This window comes from Perognathus longimembris, chromosome 17 (assembly GCF_023159225.1).
Source record: "Perognathus longimembris pacificus isolate PPM17 chromosome 17, ASM2315922v1, whole genome shotgun sequence".
Lineage (NCBI taxonomy): Eukaryota > Metazoa > Chordata > Mammalia > Rodentia > Heteromyidae > Perognathus > Perognathus longimembris.
The window spans coordinates 20,922,306-20,939,098 of NC_063177.1; the positions used below are offsets into that span (position 1 = coordinate 20,922,306).

The following is a 16,793-nucleotide window of genomic DNA, read 5'->3' on the forward strand; positions in this document are numbered from 1 at the left end:
CTTACGTCCCAGGTTTCTTCAGGCTAGAAGAAGACTCCTTTGGCTTCTCACCTAAGTCTCCACAACCTCATCTCCAGCTCAGCTTAATTCCTTCTCACAAAATGAGTACTGCATGCATGCATATGTGCGTGTGTGTATGAGTATGCACATGTGTGTGTGTATCTGAAGGAGGAACAGAGCCCCAGAGCTCACTTCAGCCATTAGCCAGGCTCCCAGGACTCTACTGGGTGGTGGGTGATTGCTGGGAGAGAGACCATCTAGAAAGAGGGTTTTAACACTGAGGGTGGCCAAGGAAATGGCCTGGGAGGAGGTCAAGACAAAATAATAACTAGTTCAGCTACTGATTCGACTGGCTTTGATCTGCTATGGTGATCTCCCACCAGGTAGGGCCCACACTGGGTTTTGTGCAGCTTTAACAGGGAAACAAGGCAGTAGGAGGAAAAGGCAAATTGGTTGGCATCAGATTGCTTCAGGTTGCTTTTGTGAAAGGTTAAATAAAGCAGAAGGACTTGCTTATGCTGTCTAAAACTGGCTTGCTTGGGGGTTTGTCTATCATAAGGAATTTACCTATGATTGGAATTTGCCTATTCTCATTCTCTATCTGTCTCTCGCTCTTTCTCCCTTCCTCCTTCCCTCCCTCTCTCCTCCGATTTCTGGGAAGGCCAGATAAGCAGCTAGTTTCAGCCTGGTGGCTGATTTACAGGGCCTAGGGCAGAGGGTCAGTCTAGACCAATGTCTTGCTATCAATTTTATTGAACAAGTCAAAGGTGGCAGAGTGGCAGGTATTAAGTCCAGGGTGCTATGTTCAAAATGAGGACCTGAAGTGGAGTTCGCTACAATGAAACCGGGTTTTCCCCCCAAGGGAGGGGATTTCTGGTTCCCCCAATAGTCTCCAGCTATAAGATGATAAAAAGATGGATTTATTGGGGAAGTAAAAAGCGAACTGACCAGCCTTGGGTGCACCCAGACTCGGGAGCTGGAACCATGCACACGTGTGGCCTTCCAGACTGGTTATAAGGCAAACATCACAGTCAAACTTGTCACACGCAGGTGGCCAGTGAGGATACAGCACTTATAGAGCATGCTAGGCCGCACTCAGATGGCCAATAGAGTTACAGTATGTCGCATAGTATCTGTTTGAACCATCCTATCATTCTATTTAGAATTGGCGCATGGATTTGACCCTCATGGGAGGGTACAGGTTCCCATGAAACTTCCAGGCCTCAGGTGATCAATTTACATAACTTATCATAATAAAGGGGAGCTTCCCTGGATAGGGTGGGGGAGATCTTAGTGAAGATGGAGCTTCTGCCCTAATCTGAGCTGGAGTCAACCTGACGCCCCTCCACAGTCAATGATGGCGCTGGCCAGATCTGACCTCCCTATTACAGACCCTTGGGGATGGCTCAAGACAGCTAGACTCCAGACATCCTTAAAGCTACCAGTGAGAGATTTTTAGGCCTGGCCTGATAGGTCCCAGTGCATGTGGGGTACATCAGTGTTGGAGGCTACCTAGCAGGACCAGGGCTAGGATAGAGGACCTCCACAGTGGGGAAGGCACATGTTGAGTAGTGCCTCTGCAGATAGAGGAACAAGACCATGAGAGAGGAGGTCAGCAGTGGCTATCCATACTCCTGTTGGCCACTGACCAGCTGTGCAAACCTGGCAAGTTCTTCTTTTTTTTTTTTTTTTTTTTTGGCCAGTCCTGGGCCTTGGACTCAGGGCCTGAGCACTGTCCCTGGCTTCTTCCCGCTCAAGGCTAGCACTCCGCCACTTGAGCCACAGCGCCGCTTCTGGCCGTTTTCTGCATATGTGGTGCTGGGGAATCGAACCTAGGGCCTCGTGTATCCGAGGCAGGCACTCTTGCCACTAGGCTATATCCCCAGCCCTGGCAAGTTCTTCTTAACCCCTTCAAGCCTCAGTTTCCTCTGCTGTGAAGCATGGCTTCCTGTACTAGTCTAGGGGTAGGAAGGCTTGAGGAGACAAGTCAGTAATTTGTAATCATCCCTTCCTTCCTGAAGTTGAATCCTATGGCTGATACTCATTTGCACATTTCCTTTTATCTTTGGGTACTGGGTTTCCCAAACTGTGTCAAAATGATGCCTGTGTGGAGGAGCTGGAGGACAGAGTGGAGCCTCGGGGTCACCAGCGATGATGCCCAGGAGCGGGACATGCCCATGATCTCACTGCCTCTGTGTACCCCCTGCTATATATACCACCAACCCTTCCAGAAGAGACGGCACATGGCCCAGTTATGAAGTGGAAAATTGAGGAGAGGAGCAATATTCCCAAGAGACAATTCTTTTCTGTGAGCAATATTGCTTTCCCTCACAAATCAAAGGTTATAAGGAGACCCAAAGACCATCAGTCCATGTCAGCGACTTGGCACTTCCACTCCTCCCCTCGACTGTGTGATTATGAGGATGTCAGTGGTTTTGTTGTTGTTTTCAGTTGTGGGCCTTGAACTCAGGGCCTGGGCTGTCCCTGAGCTTTTCTTTGCTCAAGGCTAGCACTCTACTACTTGAGGTGTAGCTCCCCTTCCAGTTTTCTGGTGGTTAATTGGACTTAAGAGTCTCATGGACTTTATTGCCCAGGGCTGGATTTGAACCATGATTCTCAGATCTCAGACTCTTGAGTGGCTAGGATTATAGGCATGAGCCAGCAGCACCCCACTTTGATGTTGAGTTTTTAGTATCTCCTGGGCAGTTCCCTTTCTGTCCTCCATATAAGTCTTGCCCTAATGGTGGCTCAACTGGCCAGAGCCCAGCTCTGGTGATGTGTGGACACAGTGGTAGATTTGCTTGGCTGACCTGAGCTTTGTTTCTTCCTGGGCTTCTGAATGCCACCAAGGTGGAAAAGGGACAGTTGGAGGCCAACAGCCTGCCAACAGAGGGGCCAGCCTGGGGCAGATCTCAATCCTGTGGCTGGGCCCTCAGCACCCTGCTGTGTCCAAGCCATCCCCTAGAGGTCAGCCTGAGACAGAGCCTGAGAAGGCAGACGGCTCCCCAGTCCTTGGTGTCCCCAAGGAATGCAGATCTGAGGGGTTGGGATGTCAGAAACTCAGCCCTTCTCTCAGTGTGGCAGGGAGTCAGCGGGGGCTCTGATTTTTGCCACCTGAGGAGGGCCGTATGGACAAAGTGAACCGTGTTTGTGTTGGCTGGTGAGAAGAAAGCTGCCACACACCCAGAACATCCACCTGCCCTGCCCCTCTCCTCTACCCAGAGAGCCTCCTGATCCTGGCCAATGCGCAGGGTCTACCATGGATGACCAGGGCTGGCGAGAACTCCTGCTCCTGGACCCCCTCAGAGGACTGTAGGCTGTGCAGCCTCTCGTCCACAAGGGGGGCGCCCTTGTGGGGAGGGTGCCAGGAGCTGGGGCTCTACCAGTGTCATAGGCCAGGGGACATTTGCCAAGGACAATGGTGAGCTCTGGTAGGCTAAAGCCTGACAAACAACTCTGGGAGATCCTGGTCACTTTGTCATTCACCTATGTAACCCATCCAGCCACTGCCTCTGTCTACACAGGGGTGTAGCCACCTTCAGCTCCATCTCTCCAGTTGTCCGCAGTGTCCTCACACGCTGCAGTTCCCTCCCATCACCACCACTGCTGCCTACCCAGACTCACAGCGGGAGTTCAGAACTGAATACTGTGGAGGTTAGCTTCAGGACCAAAATCCGTGGGTGCTTACATTCCTCGTATGAAACAGCCTAGTGTCCATAAAACCTGTCATCCTCCTGTATCCATTGTCACCTCCAGGTGCCTTATGAAGCAGGATACATGTAAATGCTATGCAAATAGTTCTTGCCCTGCGTTGTTTAGGAAATCATGGTGTGCAAGGAATTGGTGCATGTTTGGTGCAGACATGGTTGTGTTTGGTTGGTTGGCTGGTTGGTTTGGTGCCCAGGATCACCCTGAACCCAGGGCTTTGTGTCTTTTCAGCCCAGGCTCTACCACTAAGTTTTACCTCCAGCCTTCTTCTTTTTAAATTTTTTTTTTTGGTGGGGGGGGGGGCGCCAATCCTGACGCTTGAATTCAAGGCCTAGGCACTGACTGTTTTTGTGCTTTTGTGCTCAGTGCTAGTGCTCTACTACTTAAGCTATAGCTCTGCTTCTGGATTTTTTTGGTAGTTAATTGGAGATAAGAGTCTCATGGAGTTTCCTGCCTGGGATGGCTTTGAGCCATGATCCTCAGATCTCAGCCTCCTGAGTAGTTAGCATTGCAAGTGTGAGCCACCAGTGTCCAGCTTCTGTTTTATTATTATTATTTCAGAACTTGGAGGTTGGTATTTTGAAGCTTTTAATCCAGGGAGCTAGTGTCTTGTCTATAGTAAGGGAGAGATCCGTCTTCACTTTTCTGCTCTGTCTCCTGGCCACATGGGAGCCAGCAGCTCTTTGTGCCCACCAAACAAACGGGGTATCCTTGGACCCAGACTTCAGCTTAAGCTCCAGACAACTTCAGCTTTTATATATACATATAATCTTTTTTGTTTGTTTGTTTGCCAGTCCTGGAGCTTGAACTCAGACCCTGAGCACTGTCCCTGGCTTCTTTTTGCTTAAGGCTAGCACTCTACCACTTGAGCCACAGCGCACTTCTGGCCTTTTCTATATATGTGGTGTGGAGGAATCGAACCCAGGGCTTCATGTATGTGAGGCAAGCACTCTACCGCTAAGTCATATTCCCAGCCCCAACTTCAGCTCTTATTTAGAAAGTGCTGCCATGTTTTACAGCTCTGTCCTGATATTCTTTCTAGACAGGTCTAAAGGAGTTAACAGCCTAAGTGCTAACCCCACCATTTCCTCATTTCATTCATCCCGAAGCCAGCACTTCTCAAACACATATGACAATGGCACTTTGAATTCTATGTTTTCTGACAAACAGTGCTGTGATTCTGCTGTGCTGTAGAGATAGGGCTGTGGCATGTTGCTTGACAGTGATGGAAGATGTTTCCTAGCTCAGGAAATTTGCTTCATTCTGTCTACTCTTGCTGGTACAAGGCCTCATGATTGTTCAGCTTGCTTGTTCATGCCTAGTCTTCTACCACATGAACCACACCTCCACTCCAAGCGTTTTGCTAGTTAATTAGAGATGAAATCATAAGAACTTTTCTACCCAGACTGGTTTCAAACCTCAATCCTTTATGTCTTAGCCTCCTGAGTTGCTAGGATTATAGGCATGAGCCACTGGGCCTGGCTAGTGCTTTTACTTCTGTATGGCTTGATGGAGCATTAGAGAATGGCCACTTCTATCACATTTTTTCAAAGCTGAACATTTTGGTTTTATTAACCCTTTCACATCTGACTTTGCAGTCTTATTTCAAAAAACGCATCCTTTCACCATCACTGTGTGCAGCTAATCTCCATTTTCCTGGGGAGCAGCCTCAGCCTGCTGGCTCCCTCATCAGCAAGCTAAGCGAATCCCTGACAGTGACACCCGTGGGGAAACATACCAACACAAATGTCACACTGGACAGATGTTAGTTCTCACAAACAGCACAGTCTAAGCCAGTGCTTCTCTACTCTGGCTGTACACTGCAACCAAGGCTGTAAGACAATACGGAAGCCTTCTTTTTTCTTTTTTATTTTTTGCCAGTCCTGGGCCTTGGACTCAGGGCCTGAGCACTGTCCCTGGCTTCTTCCCGCTCAAGGCTAGCACTCTGCCACTTGAGCCACAGCGCCACTTCTGGCTGTTTTCTGTATATGTGGTACTGGGGAAATGAACCCAGCCAGGGCCTCATGTATACGAGGCAAGCTCTCTTGCCACTAGGCCATATCTCCAGCCCCAATACCGAAGCCTTCTTTCCCAGATTCCAATTTAACTCATCTGGGGAGAAGTCCAGTTATCTACGTGTGTGTGTGTGTGTGTGTGTGTGTGGTGTGGTATGGTGTGTGTGTGTGTGTGTGTGTGAAGTACTGGGGCTTAAACTCAGGGTCTTGAGCTCTTCCTTGGCTTTTATGCTCAAGGCTAACACTGTAGTATTTAAGCTATAGCTCTACTTCCAACTGTCTAGAAATAAGAGCCTCACATATGTTTATACCTGGGATAACTTTGAACCTTGATCCTCAAATCTCAGCCTCCTGAGGAGATAGGATTATAGGTGTGAGCCACCAGTGCCCAGTTCCAATTACCTATTTTTAAAAGTTCCCCAGATAATCCTCAGGCAAATTCAAGCTTGAAAAGGAAATGTCTAAGCCAAGAGTTTTCAAGCTTTGCAAATTGCCCAGGAGTTGTAATTGTCCCCCTGCCCAACCTACCCAAACCTCCAGGGCTCAGAACCAAACTTGAACATTTTTGTTTTGTCAGTCAAGGAGCTTGAACTCAGGGCCTGGATGCTGTTTCTGAGCTTTTGCACTCAAGGCTAGTACTCTACCACATCGAGCTACTTCTGGTTTTCTAATGGTTAGAGAGATAAGTCTCATGGACTTTTCTGCCTCAGTTGACTTTGAACTGCAGTCCTCAGATCTCAGCCTCCTGAGTAGCTAGGATTACAGGCGTGAGCCACCAGCACCCAGCATGGCCTGAACATTTTGAAGCCCAGAGGGGATTCCAGGAAGCCATAACCATACTCCTGGTGTGGACTCCTGGAATGTGGCAACACTTTGCCTGAGGATGGAAGCAGAGGCTGGGTCAGGAAGAAGAGTCTCATATCTTGACCGTGGCCAATGCCTCACCCAGCCTGAGTGCTCAGCAAATGTCCCTGCCCTTTGCAAGTGGCCTGGAAGATATCCTTAGGAAAAGTTTGGAATTGCAGGGCCCTGGCCCAAGGCATCCCCGGTAGCCATAAAACCCAGCAGGAAACATTCTTGGCATCCAATGAGCCATGGCTTTGCTTTAACAGAGAGAGGCCCTGAAAGGTCCACAGGACATGGCGGGGCACTTCACAGTCAGGGCCTCATGGAGAGGCCCCGTCACCCAGTGTAGCAGCTCAGAGGCCGCAGGCTCCTGCTGTGAGGAAGACATGAATGGGGAAAGTGGACTTTCCTCTGGCGTCTCCTTTTGAACAATTTCAACATTTACAAAAGTGATGAGCAAAACAATGAATACCACATACCCTTCATTTAGATTGCTATATTTGCATGCTCTGCAGTATGTGTGTGTGTGTGTGTGCGCGCGCGCACGCACGTGAGTGCACACTGTTTGTAGAGGAGGCCTCTTGTTTTTGCTGGACCATTCAAAAGTTAATAGTTAACATTATGACATTTTAAGGGCTGAAACTCAGTGCCAGGGCTCTTTCCCTTAGCTTGTTTCACTCAAAGCTGGTACTCCTCCAGCCCTGCTTTTGCTGGTTATTTTGGAGGTAGAGTCTCATGAACTTTTCTGCCTGAGCTGACCTCTACCAAAGACCATTCCTCTGTTAATCTCCCAAGTAAGTAGCTAGATTACCAGTGGGAGCCACCAGCAACATATACATTTTTTTTTCCAGTCCTGGGCCTTGAACTCAGGGCCTGAGCACTGTCCCTGGCTTCTTTTTGCTCAAGGCTAGCACTCTGCCACTTGAGCCACAACGCCACTTCTGGACATTTTCTCTATATGTGGGTGCTGGGGAATTGAACCTAGGGCTTCATGAATACGAGGCAAGCACTCTTGCCACTAGGCCATATTCCCAGCCCCAACATTGACATTTTTGAAGACTTAGAGCACTTTCTCTGAGAATGTCTCTTGATTTTGACTTGTCTTTCTTGATTTTTTCATGCTAAGGGGTATCACAATTTAAATTTAAATCTTCCAATAAGAGCAGGAAGTATAGGCCCTAGCTTCATCTCCAGCAACAAAATAATACAAAAGAAGAATAAAAATAAACTGAGATGGGGAGGAGAGGCTCAGAAGGGTGCCCTTCTTTCTTCCTTCTTTTCTTCCTTTCTTTCTTCCTTCCTTCCTTCCTTCCTTCCTTCTTTCTTTCTTCCTTCCTTCCTTCCTTCTTCTTCTTCTTCCTCTTCTTCTTTTTTTTTTGTCCTCAGTTGCGGGGCTTGATCTGAGGACTGGCTTTGAACTGTGATCCTCAGATCTCAGCTTCCTGGGTAGCTAAGACTACAGGTGTGAGCCACCAGAGCCTGGCTTTCATTTTGTTTTGTTCTGCTTTGTTGTTTGCTTCTGGAGTCCTAGGCCAGAAACCCATCACTGGAAGGTGTCCTAACAGATTCTATTTGGTTGACTCCCCCAGAGCTCTCACAGAAACATATTGGGGGAAAAGCCAGGAAAGAGCTGGATCAATATGACCATACTGGAAAGACAGGAGACGAACCATCTCAGCCCATCTTTAGGACACTGCTGTGAGCTCTAGGTTTAAGTAAGGAAGAACTGGGGCAAGGAGCACTATCTATGGAATTAAGTAGTTCCTGGTCAAAGTGTGGGCAGGCGAATCAGTTCCCTCAATCCTGGTTCTGCAGAATGGCTCCAGAGAAGTCATCAGCCCTGTCCTCACGGCGGGGAGGGGAGGGATGTAAGGAGACAACAGGCTCCCCTGTGACTATGGCTCCTGTTGTGGTGGGAGGGTGTCTCCATGTGAGGCGATCTGGTTATAGCAATGACTAGAGACTCCTAGATACCTCTCGGGGTTCTGGAAAAAGCAAAATATCCAATCTTAGTACCTTCAATCTGGAAGAGGAATAAGGGAGGTTAGGGATCTCTAGGGTTGATACAGATACTCCTTAAAAAGATTCACACAAGCATGTGCAGAACTGAGCAGGAACCTGACACAAAGTTGTAGGATAGGGCTAGAACGTGGCTGAGTGGTAGAGTGCTTGCCTAGCAGGCATGAAGCCCTGGGTTCATTTCCTCAGCACCACATAAGCAGAAAAAGCTAGAAGTGGCACTGTAGCTCAAGTGGTAGAGTGCTAGCCTGGAGCAAAAGAAGCTCTGGGACAGTGCTCAGGCCCTGAGCTCAAGCTCCATGATTGAAAAAAAAAAGTGTAGGATAAAGCCAAGCAGATGCAAAGTGAAGGGTAGGATGCCCAACTTTATCCTGCCTTTGGCTACCATCAGGCAGCATTTGCTTTTGGTGTTTTTTGATGAGTTGGTACTAGAGCCTTGTGCCCTTGCTTGGCTTCTCTGCTCAAGGCTACTAGCACTCTTGTTTTTGGTCAGTCCTGGGGCTTGAACTCAGGGCCTGAGCACTGTCCCTGGCTTCTTTTTGCTCAAGGCTAGCACTCTACCACTTGAGCCACAGCACCCTTTCTGGCTTTTTCTATATATGTGGTGCTGAGGAATTGAACCCAGGGCTTCATGTATACGAGGCAAGCATTTTTACCACTAGTCCATATTCCCAGCCCCTCAAGGCTAGCATTCTACCATTTGAGCCACACTTTGACTTCTGGCTTTTTTTCTGGTTACAGATCAGAGTCTCACCTAGTTTTCTCCTGGGATAGCTTCAAACCTTGATCCTCAAATCTAAGCCTCGAAGCATCTAGGATTACAGGCATGAGCCATCAGTGCCTGGCAGAGTGCTTGCTTCTTAGCAAAAGCAGCCCACAAGGCCTTGTTGCAATCTTATGTGAATAAAATACCAACCCCTAACTTATGGCCACCACCTCGCAGGTTTCACTCCTGCCTGTACTTCTGACTTTGTCCTCTCCACTGCCCCATGATTCTCCCCATTCCAGCCACCCTGGTCTTTTTTTCTGTTTACCAAACTCCACACTCTAGTTTTGAGCTGAGGCCTTTGCCTTGCTGTTTCCCCCTCAAAATGACCTGTGTCCCTCACACTTCTGTATATCAGGTATGAGCACCTCCTGAGAGAAGCCTTCCCTGACCACCCAGTTCAAGGAACCCCATGACTGGGCACTCAAACCACCGTCCATCAGAATATAAATCCAGGGCTGGGAATGTGGCTTAGTAGAGTGCTTGCCTCGTGTGCATGAAGCCCTGGGTTCAATTCCTCAGTACCACATAAACAGAAAAGGCCAGAAGTAGCACTGTGGCTCAAGTGGTAGAGTTCTAGCCTTGAGCAAAAAGAAACTCGCCGACAGTGCCCAGGCCCTGAGTTCAAGTCCCAGGACTGGTGAAAAAAAACCCCAAAACCAACAATCTATAGAGTATAAATCCAGTTCTCTGGTCTTACTGGTTCACATGTACCCAGCCTGTCTCCCCAGGAGGCTGGAGAAAGACAGGGCAGGCCTCAAGCTATTTCTCATGTGAAGTTCAAAAGATGCCGAGAATAGGGGCTGGGGATATGGCCTAGTGGCAAGAGTGCTTGCCTTGTATACATGAGGCCCTAGGTTCGATACCCCAGCACCACATATACAGAAAATGGCCAGAAGTGGCGCTGTGGCTCAAGTGGCAGAGTGCAAGCCTTGAGCAAGAAGAAGCCAGGGATAGTGCTCAGGCCCTGACAGGTCCAAGCCCCAGGACTGGCCAAAAAAAAAAAAAAAAGATGCGGAGAATAGACACAGAGACAGCTCAAGGCCAGCACGGGTTTATTTGGGTGGAAAACCTGCAGAGTGAACGCTCCAGCTAAAGCTTGAGACACACTCCTGCTTATAGGTTAGCACTTTTATGGTGGATCACAGGACGGCTAGAGTTGTCAGAGGCTGGGGGAGGGGGACACCTGGGAGATTGATAGGAAAGTAATGAATAACTAATAGTGGGACATAGATAATGTAAAATGGGTCTCCAGCTGGACAAAGGGAGGAGACCAGGCATCTGTGCAAAGCCCTAATCTATAAAAGAGGCTGTTAGTTCTGGTCTGGTGCCAGCCACATGGGTTTGAGCTGGTCGAGGAGAGAGGCCAGGGAAGGAATGGTTGTAAATCAAGGCACTGGTCTGTAGTCTCACGATAAGGAGACCTGGCTATTTGGACCTAACAGTGCCAATCTGAAGTATGACGGATGGACAAGTGGAGGGTGGGAAGGAGACTCTGTGCCAGCGATGGGCAGGCCCCCGCCAAGGAACCCACTGTGGGGACCTGCTCAAAGTCCACCAAGATGAATCCTTCCAGCAGAGGGCTTCGAAGGGCTCTGACTTCCATGTAAATCTTTTGGGGGTCCAAGATCCGAGTGGGCCTGAGAGCCTGCATTTCTCCGCAGCTCAGCAATGGTGCGTCTCTGGTCCAGGACCTCGGTGCTGCACTCGGGTGACTTGTAGGTACTCCCCTGTCTTGTCCTCAAAGCCACAGGAAGATGGGGAGACAGCAGAAGCCCCTTTGTTGCCTCCTCTTTCCCTCTCCCTCCACCCTCCCTGGCTGAGTGCTGTTTCCAGCAGTGGCTGCTGCTTGGGCCTGCGGGGAGGTTCCTGTCTCCACATCTCTGCTAGGATGACAGACAAGACAGATGCTCCACCAGGCATAGTGCTCAGCCACTTGCTTCTGTCACTGCCCTGCCTTCTCCCAGCTCCTCCCACTAGCTTATACAGCCTCCTGAGTGGGTGGGGGTGATAGACCTCCCAGAACCCAGCCTGGTCTCAGCCCTGATGAAAGATAGCATCAGCCCACCTGCTGGGATGGGGGGTAGGTGAGCATGTTGCCATCCAGACCCAAAGGCAAACTTTAGTTTTCCTGAATGCGTAAACTCTGGAGACAAATGATTAATTCATTCGTTTTTGTTTGTTTGTTTGAAGTAAATTCTTGATACATTGTCTAGCCTGGCCTCAACTCTTGAGTTTAAGAGATATTTCTAAGGCAGGTGCTGGTGGCTTATGTCTGTAATCCTAGGTACTCAGCAGGCTAAGGTCCAAAGAATTGTGGACCAAGACCCTCACTTTCTTTGTTTGCTAACTGGGCACTGTAACTGGTGTTTTTCTCACAAGGTTGTCGTAAAAATGAGAAACAGGAATGTAGCACAGTGCCTACAAAATGCTGGAATGTCTCAATGCCTAATACACAGATTGTAAAACAGATCTTGGTTGAATAAAAATCTTTTGTCCCAGGGCTGCTAGCCAGGCCTCCATCCACAGTCCCAGGCAGTCTCAGGAACTGGCCCACCCTCTTGTCAGACCTTCTACGGCAGGGACTGGCCTAGGAGATCACAGGAAAACCACATCTGCTGGGCCCGAGGAAAAATGCTCCAACATTTTATCAGAGAGATAAATAGCTGCTTTCATCCTGATGTTGCTACATTCCTACTCCTGACCAGGAAATTTTAAATTGCTGAGAATAGGACACAGCAAGCTGGATATGGTGGCTGAAGCTTGTAATCCTAGCTGCTTAGGAGGTCCAGATTGGGAGGTGTGGGAAGGGGGACATTAAAGAGAAAGTCTATCTCAATCATTGACTGGGGACAGTGGCATGAACCTGTCATTCCACCTGGGACATGAAGCAAGACTCTACTTCCAAAATAACCAACACAGAAAGGGGCTGGAGGCAGCTCAAATAGTAGAGCATTGTTTAAGATTAAACCCCTAGTTAGGGCTGGGGATATGGCCTAGTGGCAAGAGTGCTTGCCTCGTATACATGAGGCCCTGGGTTCAATTCCCCAGCACCACATATACAGAAAATGGCCAAAAGGGGCGCTGTAGCTCAAGTGGCAGAGTGCTAGCCTTGAGCAAAAAGAAGCCAGGGACAGTGCTCAGGCCCTGAGTCCAAGCCCCAGGACTGGCCAAAAAAAAAAAAAACCACAAAAAAAAACCCTAGTTACACACACACACACACACACACACACACACACACACACACACACACAGAGATTAACAGAAAAAAGAAAGAGATTCCTAGGGGCAATAAGTTCTGAAAAGAAAACTAGGAAAGGGCTGGGAATATGGCCTAGTGGCAAGAGTTCTTGCCTCGTATACATGAAGCCCTGGGTTCGATTCCCCAGCACCACATATATAGAAAATGGCCAGAAGTGGTGCTGTGGTTCAAGTGGCAGAGTGCTAGCCTTGAGCAAAAAGAAGCCAGGGACAGTGCTCAGGCCCTGAGTCCAAGCCCAGGACTGGCCAAAAGAAAAAAAAAAAAAAAAAGGAAAGTAGGTTAGTTCAGGGTTGTTTAAATTTGTTCTGCAGACTTCTCTATTCATTCTCTTCTTCCTGTTACAGGGCTGGGAGAGGGCACCCCTACAAATGCAAGTTGGGAAATGTTGGCCCAGCTTTCCCGCTCTCATGGAGAGGGCAGTCTGCCACTCTGATGCTTGCCTTCGGCTCAAAATAATTCTTAGATCCAAGGGGCCTGTGGGGATGGCACTCCTGATCTTCTGCAGGTCTCTGTCTGTCTCCTAAATCCTTGCTTCATATACACAGTCATCCCTTTTTCCAAAACTTGGCTTTTGGACCACAGGCCCAAGGTCCAGGAGTCTTAAGTTTTGTCCAGCCATTCACCTCCATATGCCAAATAAAGAGCTATGGCGAAGGACAGAGAAAGGAGAGGTATGACATGGCCACCATGGGAAGATGGAGCTTCAGTATCTCTTCAGCTGTCTGCTGAGGTCTAGACATTGGCTTCAAGTTAATCAGGAAGAATTAGGACAAGGACTGAGAAAGGTATGCATAGCTGAAATAGTCCCAGGTTCCAGGTGTGGGGCCTGGTTGACCATTAGCTCAGTCTTGGTCCTTGGAGGAATTCCAGAGAAGTTACTTTATTACTGGAACAGAGCAGGAACAAGGAGGTCTCCTGAATTTTTGGCTGTTTTCTTTAAGATAAAACATCACATGTTTGAAGGGCAGTTTGCCTTCCCCACAAGATTGCTTATCTGTAAATCTGGTTTTTCTTGGAGCCCATGGTGATTGTAAAGCTGACTATAGCAGAGAACAGCTCAGATCAAAGGGCACAGACTCAAAGTTGGGAGACTTTTAGTAAATTCACAGGACTGGCAAAATCATCCTTTTTTTTTTTTTTTGTCAATCATGGGGCTTGAACTTGGGGCCTTGGCACTGTCCCTGAGATCTTTGCTCAAGGCTAGCACTCTACCACTTTGAGCCACAGCACCACTTCCAGTTTTCTGGTAGTTAACTGGAGATAAGAATCACATAGACTGGGCTGGGGATATGGCCTAGTGGCAAGAGAGCTTGCCTCGTATACATGAGGCCCTGGGTTTGATTCCCCAGCACCACATATATAGAAAATGGCCAGAAGTGGCACTGTGGCTCAAGTGGCAGAGTGCTAGCCTTGAGCAAAAGGAAGCCAGGGACAGTGCTCAGGCCCTGAGTCCAAGGCCCAGGACTGGCCAAAAAAAAAAAAAAAAAAAGAATCTCATAGACTTTTCTGCCTGGGCTGTTTGGAACCCTGATCCTCAGATCTCAGCCTCTTGAATAGCTAGGATTACAGGCATGAGCCACCAGCACCTGGCTGCAAAATCATCTTTTTTTTTTTTTTTTTTTTTTGGCCAGTCCTGGGCCTTGGACTCAGGGCCTGAGCACTGTCCCTGGCTTCTTCCCGCTCAAGGCTAGCACTCTGCCACTTGAGCCACAGCGCCGCTTCTGGCCGTTTTCTGTATATGTGGTGCTGGGGAATCGAACCTAGGGCCTCGTGTATCCGAGGCAGGCACTCTTGCCACTAGGCTATATCCCCAGCCCCCAAAATCATCTTTTAAGTTGTCTTTTACATTTCCAGCTGAACCTGTAGGTAGGAAGCTGAGATCATTGCTCTTGTGCCCCTGAGACTTTATAACCAGGACTGAACCGATTGCAGGACAATTGTCTTGACCAATCCAATGTGGGCCTTCCTTCTTATGCAGTGGCTAGTAGTCTTCCAGACCAGACACCTTGTCCTGAGGGGCCTTTTAATATAGGTGGACTGGCCACTGGGGTGGGTGACAAGTAGTGGCCACCCCAAAGCTGCTGCAGGAAACATCAGCTTTGCAGGTTCAGAGCAGATAGCCGCAGATAGCTGTCCATCCCCTCCAGACAGCTCAGTCCTGAATTGCTGAATTTACAGGTGAGCTGGGAGAAAATCAGCAGTCCTAGGCACACTAAGCCTTCCTCCCTTATTTTCCATTCTCCATCCCCAGATGGAGTTCCTGTCAGGGAGGTCAGTTGAATCTAACTTGCTTGCAAAACACTGCCCTCATTTTGCCTCTGTTCCCAACTTTCTGCAAGTCGGATTCTGTGCTCTAACACATTCTACTTAGGATTTTGCCTGAGAAAAGAGTTCTTCCTAGTTGTGCTCTGTTTAGCTACTAGCCACTCTCCGGAGGCTGAGATCTGAAGATCCAGCCTCAATGAAGATGCAGCCTCGATCCAGATTCAAATCCAGCCTGGGCAGGAGAGTCCTTGAGACTCTAATTAACCACCAAAAAGTGAGAAGTAGAAGCTGTGGCTCAAGTGGTAAAGTACCAACTTTGAATGAAAAGAGACAGTGCCCAGACCCTGAATTCAAGCCCTAGTAGGGACACAAAGAAAAAGAAAAAGGAGGAGGAAGAATAGGAAGGAGGAGGAGGAGGAAGAGGAGGACGAAGAGGAGGAGGAGAGGAGGACAAGGGGAGGAGGAGGAGGAGGTAGAGGAAGAGGAAGAGGAGAAGGAAGCAGGAGGAAGAATATGATCTCCAGTCCTGGGTGTGGTTTTGGAGTGAACCCCAGTTTATTGAAAACATAGATGAGAGAGGTCTCACCTGGTGCTGCTGGGGGTATAGGTTAAGAATTTCGCTCTGCAAGGAGTCTGGTGCAGAGGAGCTGCTTACTGCGGACAGGACTTCTGTGCCCCAGGCCTCTTTATTCACCAGCTGGCTGGCCTTGGACATGGTATGAAGTATGGGTTTGGGGCGTAGCTGCCACTTCCTCCCCAAGAGCAGGTGGTAGCCTGGTCCTAGCCTTCACACATCATGGCTGTTAGCTGTTGCATCAGCCTCTCTGTGATCTGTCCCCTTGAGCCCTGCCTCCATCTCTCCTCTATTCTTCCCTCCTCAAGTCCCTCCCCACCTCAAGGAATTACACAAGTAGTATACAAATTCCCTGAGCTGTGCAGAGGTCCTCAGGTTGTGTGGCATTGGGAAAATCAATATCTTCATTTGTAAAATAGGGATAACTTGCCCATTAGGTTACAGGTTTTTTTGGTATGCTTTTTGTTTTTAAATCACTAGATTCTGAGCTTCAGGAAGCCAGGAGCTCTCTCTAGTTCATGTCCATATCTATATCCATGTCTCCATCTATGTCCATGTCTATATGATGTCCTGGAGAATATCACATGAGCACTTGGAACCCAGCTACAGGCCCATGTCCCCTCTCATGCCTGACACTCGGCATTTTTAAAGGCCACTCATCCCACCTCCAGGCTTTCACTGGTTCTGTTCCTTCTACCAGGATTCCCTCCTGCTCCATCTCCACCATTATTACTGTTCTTGGGTTCACTTGCCATGCCCAGAAGTCCTTCCCAGCCCTCTCTGCTGACCAGAGCGGCCCTTCCCCACACCCTGGACAGCCCTGCCCCCTCTGGGGCTAGGACCCAGAGGGAGCTCTGTGTTCTGGGCACAAGGGCATGTGGGAACTTTGCTGTGACCTCTTAGGATTCTTAGAGCTTGAGGGGTGCCTGGATCAGGGGAGGGCTCAGGAGGGAGGGACAGGGGACACACTGGAAATTAGTGGCAGGCTCTGTCACCAATTTTCTGATCTCTCCCGGCCTTCACCAAAGCCCCTGCATGAAGGAAAGAACACAGGTGCCAACAGTACCCACCCTGGACCAGGAAAGACCCATCTCTAAGGCCTACCTGTAGGGTGGAACTGGACCACAGAAGTTTAGTCATTGGCTATATTTTCAGTGGGCCCTTAAATCTGAACTTCTGTAGCCCAGCCCCACCCCAGAGCTTTTGGGTCTAGTGGAAAGCACACTGAAGCCCCATGCTTGATGTCTTTTTGTTGTTGTTGTTGTTAGTCCTGGGCTTGAACTCAGGGCCTGAGCACTGTCCCCGGCTTCCTTTTTTTGCTCAAGGCTAGCACTCTGC

At 48.9% G+C, this 16,793-nt stretch overlaps 1 protein-coding gene across 1 annotated transcript in view; it reads left to right on the forward strand.

The window, feature by feature from the left end:
• Rab11fip4 (RAB11 family interacting protein 4) overlaps positions 1–16,793 on the forward strand; it is a 91,530-nt gene that overhangs the window by 23,570 nt on the left and 51,167 nt on the right.